The sequence below is a fragment of the Physeter macrocephalus genome, chromosome 6, assembly GCF_002837175.3.
Source record: "Physeter macrocephalus isolate SW-GA chromosome 6, ASM283717v5, whole genome shotgun sequence".
Taxonomy (NCBI): Eukaryota; Metazoa; Chordata; class Mammalia; order Artiodactyla; family Physeteridae; genus Physeter; species Physeter macrocephalus.
In genome coordinates, this window is record NC_041219.1 from 2,327,065 (window position 1) to 2,333,627 (window position 6,563).

The following is a 6,563-nucleotide window of genomic DNA, read 5'->3' on the forward strand; positions in this document are numbered from 1 at the left end:
AAAAAAAAAAAAAAAAAAAAAAAAAAAAATGCATTTCTATTCCATATCTTTGGGGGGACAGTTCCTTTATTAAAGAACTTGTGATACACAGGAAAGTGATGTAATTTCATTTGTTAGTCAAACATTCTAGATAGGCAACAAGAGCTTTTTGTTTTTCTAAGTTTGTAGAAATCTAGAAACTTAAGTGATGATTTTAAAATCGAGTAGGAGGAACTAAATCGGAATAAAACCTGTTACAACTAGACTGGTTGAAACTCTTTGGATTTCTTCTAAAGATCTCAAGCATTAATGTATTGAGGAACCTGGAAATCTAATGTTGAAGTTAAAACATTAGGTTTTCATTTCCATTACTTTTCCCCTCCAGATGTTTGTTACTTTTTTTTTTAACTTTTAGCCATTTGTAATTTAACACTTGCTTTGTTTAAACTGAAAATATTTCTTTGATGTTTAGAGAGGAATATCCAATAATGCATATTGCAGATAATTGTAACTTTTTACTGGAGTCAGAGGGAAAGAAATGACTTTGATAGAATATCAAAAACTGTCTACTAATGGAGTGTGTGAAGACAAAACCATTTTCCCTTAGAAACTTGGAAAAACAACATGCTTTAAAAACCGGGAGATGCTTCCTCTAAAGCACATGAGCTTTTGACATATGCTTAATAATTAAAATATAAATTTTCTGATGCTTATAATGTGTTCAATATCGGTAAGCTATATTTTCTGAAGCTATCTCCTTTGCAATATTTTGTGATAAAAATGGAGTTTTTTGCAAACCCTAATAGAACTCTGTGGGGAAAAGTGAGTTAAGTTGATTTTCTTTTTTTAATAGCTCACTGCAAAATTCCCTGAAATGCTTATAAAAAATTGCAAAATTAAATATGAAAACACTAATAAATATATCATACTCAGAAGGCAAGAATTGGATTTGATCATTAGCATTTTGATTTAGTCTCTTTTTTTTGCTTGTTTCAGTATTGAAGTCCTGTTCTTAATTATTCGGTTAATTATGTCTTTAACAAAGAGACTGATAACCAGCTCTACTTGGTCATCCAGTTCAGTTTGGTATTACCAGCTTCTACCAGATCCTGACCATTCAGGATTATTCAGACATCGACCTTGGGGTCCACTGCTCAAGTGATGCTACCACAATACCACAATAGCCAGGTGGTCTTATTAAACTATAATCAAGGAAGAATATGTTTTTCTCCCACTTGTGGATGAGTGGCAGATTATAGACAGGAGGCAGTTCAAATGAATGTCCTGTTTCTCGACCCAAATAATCAAATCAGTAAAATCCTGGCCAAGAGAGTTATCTCAGTTTCACTCTAATTAAATGACAAGTACTGTGAAATTCAGTGACCATTTTATATGACAGTAAATGTATTTAAGACTTTATCCATACTACCATACACATATTTACCTATGTTCCCCCAAATCTGAGTATTTATGGATGGCAGTAAATATTTCTAAAACGCTGGAAACCCTCATGTCATACATAAATAAAAATAAAACATATATATATGTTTATATATATATATAAATAAAACTGTTAGTTTTATTTATATATATATATAAACATATATATATGTTTTTAACTAGGTAAGATAGGTAAAACTATTATTCTATATTTCAAGAGAACATTTTTGTTCTGTTTTTAAGAGTGGAATCTGTTTTTATTTTAAGATTTTTTTTTTAACCAAGGAATTCTTGATTCTAAACTCTTCCATATTTGACACAGATATTTCACTATTTTTTGGCAAAATTTCAATCCAGCGGGATTTAATCAAGCCTACTGTTTCTTCTCTGGACCAAGATAACGACTGTTTTGATGAGCTGTGTACCTTTGGGCAGGTCGCTCAGTGTGCCCACACTTTTTCTCCTGATAGGAACATTCTATCTATAACTAATGGCTGTCAAGCATTTCGAGTTGTAAAATACAAAAACCTTTATTGCTACCACCAGCTCTATTGTCCAGGGACTGATTGTTGAGTTTGTAAAGGATCCAGCCTCCTGTCTCCTTTTTTGTGTTGTTTTCCCTGCTCCCCCCTGCTGCCTGCCCTTTGGCCATTTCACTGCTCATTAGCGCCTCTGCCAGATGGGGGGGCAGGCCGAGGAACAGGGGTCAACTCTGGTAAAAGGCTTGGTGGGAAGGAGGCTGAGAGTAATGGCATACATAAGGTTTTCAGATTATCTGTCGATTTGATATATCCAAGCCACCCCCAAACCCTGTCCTTAGGGGTAAATTCAGTGCAGCCATGACACTGAAATTTGTTTTTTAATTCATTATTTATTCATTCTTATAATCAATGTGATTTTAGAAGTAAGACATCTTTTTCAGGATGCTATAGGAAGCAAAGTCTCTTTCTTATATTTCCTTAGTATTAATGAGTGGCTGCAGATCAGGCTTGGTTTAGCAAGGCTTTGCCCTGTTCAAAGCCAGAAGAATTGCACTGTCTGCTCTTCCATTAGACTCAGGTTGGGGAATGACAGTTCTTTAAATTCTGGCAAATGGAGATTGCCTTATGAAGCGGAAAGTGCCCTGTTGGGGTATTAAAAGATCATAAAGCTCACCCTAGTTGTATGACCAAGGGAAGCCATGTCACCACTTTGTGCTGTGGTTTCAATGCATTAACCCAGAAAAAGCACTTCGAGTGTCTCTTTGAACATAATATTGTGCAGAAGGCTCAGCATGTACGATGGACACTGTGGATATAGAAGAAACTTAAGCACTTTGGTTCACTTGTTTGTTTGCTTGTCTCTTGCTTGGCTGGACCATTTAAACCCTAGGGCTCCAATTCCGAGACCCTTTGATTTTGTGATTTTCCATTTGTCTAAACATTTTGCTAAAGTCTTCTGGCAATATTATGGATCAAGCCCTGTGCTAGGTCCTGGGAATGTAGAGGCCAACAAAATAGGTGGAGGCTGCCTTTGAGGTGCTCACAACCAAACAGGAAACCTGATGCCAGCCTGTTAGATTAACTACTCTGTGCTTCAGATGTTGTGAGGGTAAATTAAATTCCAGTTCAAGTATTTTGAGCTCTTTAGAATTTGAGTCCTTCAATAGAAGTGATTATGTTGCTTTCCCAATCCTAATAACTCTCTATATTATTATTTGAATTTAGCTATATATATATATAATTTATGAATTAGTTGTACTAGTGAGCCTAGAGTTATATCCTCTCATTATCACCATAGCAAATATCCATGCTAATATCAGATATATACATGTTTGATTTATCAAAATAGTTCAGTTTTATCCAGTTAAGATAGACTTAAAAAGATAGGTATTAAATTATTAGATACAGGCTCCAAAAAGCGGAGGAGAAACGGAATCAGAACGACGAGGATAATTCTCTTGAGCCACGATATCAGCATATGTTGATCTTGTTTTTTCTCTTTGTTCATGCTATGTGTGTCAAATAATTTTAAAATCACTAGGTGTTAAAACAACTTGATCGTATACTTTAATGTTTCTGAATCGTGCTACCATTTGTATTTAAAAATTAGCACTGTGAGATTAGAGAGCACGTTGCATTTATCTTTTTTACCCTCAGCACCTAGGATATAGGAAGGAATTCAGCAAAGTGATTAAGAGTTCAGACTGCCTGGGTTCCCTTATCAGCTTATCAAGGCAAGTTGCTCGTTGTTACCAGCCCAGTCTCCCTGTGTGTAAAATGAAGGGTAATAATAGTTCTCATCTCATAGGATTATTTTTTAAGAATTAAATGAGAAGCCATCAAAAATTTTTATTCATCGAGAGGCAAGCACTCAATAGATCATAGTCATTGATGTTAGTATAGTTTCAGACCCGTAGCTGGACTTAATAAATGTTTGGTGAATAGAATGACAGTATTTCATTAGTGTGTATAAAGCATGGCCTTTCAGTTTTTGTTTCCAGTAGTGAATGTGGATTTGAACTGCATTCTTTGGCTTTTTTTTTTTTAATTAGATGATTTGTATTTTCAAAGAGGCCACACAAGGGTTAAAAGTACAACCTGTAGGCATCAAAGCAGTGTTTATAATAATTTTGAATTCCAGCCTATGCCTTTCCACTTAAGAAGTATGCTGTGAGCCACTATCACCCAGGCCCAATGCAGACTTTGAATGCCTTGCCCTATGTTAATGTTTCCATTCCCTCACTCCTGGAAATAGCATTCTGCTTTCCAAAATAGACTCTAGTGCTGTACCTTAGAAGAATTTTTGTCACAGCTTTGGATCATCAGAAACACAGAAGAGAGCTTTGTTGGCAAAATGTCACAGGATAAATTTCTAAGGTAGTTTCTCATTTTTTTGTATAAAAACTCATTTTAACTGCCTGTCTCCCATATCCTTTGGTCCTAATTTTTAGTACTAACTTGCAAATAAAGACTGAGGAAAATCCGTTAATAAGTGTTTCTTTGACTTCTTTCAAGGATATTTTGAAGCACTTAAAGTGACACATAAAGCCATGGGGTTTATAGCTAGGGACTCATTGGGGGAAAATCTAATACCCTAGGTTTACATCATTATAGGGATAAGGACTTTACGGTCGGAATAACATAGGTAGCAGTGTCACATAACTTAGAAGTTTAAGCACTAACATTACCAATATAGGAAGTGCAGGTCGGCCAAGTTTCCAGACAATTCAAATATTTTCAGTCTTGAGGGAGCCCCCTATTACAGGAAGCACCAAAGCCCAGGGAGGTGTGGAGGAACAGGGAATCATAAGATTATAGCTGATAATGTTCTATAAAATACCATTTGTTTTGCAGTCTTTTCTCATTCCCTGTTCCAAATGATTCTAATATCAGAGAAGACATCCATCACCCAGTTTGTGTCAGAAGCTAATCCCGGAGTCTAATTTCCTAATTACAGAATCTCAGTTTCAGCATTTTCTTTCCTGTCATTATTCTCTCAGACAACCCAAAAGTTCTTTAAATTCCCTAATGGATTTTGATGAAGGATTTGCAGGCCTGGGCCCCCTCTCAGTTGGTAGATCTGGGGTGGAGCTGTAAAGTATGAACATGACCATCTCGGTGGTCTCCGATCCTCTTGAGAGACTGACATTTGGTGAGTGGTACTGTTCATGCCACTGAACTGTCCATCCTATTACATTTTCATTCTCCTGCGCTCTTACTCAGTTTTACATTTCTTTTCTGGGAATAAGTAATGTTTGATTTTTTACAGCCTTGGTTCTCCTTTCTTAACTTTGGAATGTATATTTCCCACATGTATTGGATGAAAATGAACTCATTCCCAATCCTTATTCTCTTCCTTATAATTCTTTTCAGAGCAATGGTATAGAGTTTACTGACGTTCCGTTTAGATTTGCCATTTAGAATGCTCATTTCCAGCCTATCAGACCAAAACAATGGCTTGTTAAACCTGTGTTTTTATTTCGTCATGCTCCTCCTCCAGTGGTGACCTACTTCTTTTGTGGACATTAAAATCGATCAGTGAATCAGCCAGGCTTAGGGTTTTGTGCATTGCTTTGCATGCTGTTTAGACAACTGATGAGCTACACAAAATTGTTTAAACTCTGTAATTTTATAAACAATAAAATGGTGACTTTGTCTAATACATAATCTTAATCTGCTTTGCTGTTAAATCAGTAATCTCAGTGGAGATCAATTGGGACCCTTTTTAGTAGTTATAGGAAGAAATTTTGTCTATTTTCTAACTTGCATTGTAGAAAACTTCTTAGGGTTTCCTTAGTATTCACAGGGAACTAATTCATGTCATACTCATTGGCACCATATGGTTTCCTGCTGTGGTAAAGCGAGTGGGCTTATGTACATTATAGGATTAATAGGATACATGCATCCTGTTAATACATAGATTGTATAGTGTGAGAGGGTTTGGCTGTACATGGTCACGGTATGAAGAATTCCCTTGTGACTGACATTTTTTTTTTTGCTAAAAAATGTTTTCTGCCCGAGATTATTAAAATGTGGTATGTATTCAGCACTACTATTTGCTGTTGGGTTTTTCTTTTTTCTTTTTTTTTTAAGATTTTTTGATGTGGACCCTTTTTTTTCCTTTTTTTTTAACAATGCAGTTGGAAATTTAATTTTTTTAAATATCATTTCCAATATCACCAAAAATGAAATACTTGTGTATAAATTTAACAAAATATATACAAGATCTGTACATATGTTGAAAACTACAAAACACCAATGAAAGAAATCAAAGAAGACCTAAATAAATACAGATATACATATTTAATGATGGGAAGATTCAATATTCTTAATGTGTCAATTCCTATCAAATAGATTTTTTTTAGCTTTATTTTTATTTTTTTAAGTACTTTATTGTAGTATAATTGTTTTACAATAGTGTGTTATTTTCTGCTGTATAACAAAGTGAATCAGCTATACATATACATATATCCCCATATCTCCTCCCTCTTGCGTCTCCCTCCCACCCTCCCTATCCCACCCCTCTAGGTGGTCACAGAGCACCGAGCTGATCTCCCTGTGCTATGCGGCTGCTTCCCACTAGCTATCTATTTTACATTTGGTAGTATATATATGTCCGTGGTACTCTCTCACTTCGTCCCAGCTTACCCTTCCCCCTCCCCG

At 35.5% G+C, this 6,563-nt stretch overlaps 1 protein-coding gene across 1 annotated transcript in view; it reads left to right on the plus strand.

The window, feature by feature from the left end:
- HMGA2 (high mobility group AT-hook 2) overlaps positions 1-6,563 on the plus strand; it is a 139,543-nt gene that overhangs the window by 19,467 nt on the left and 113,513 nt on the right. The window lies entirely within an intron of this gene.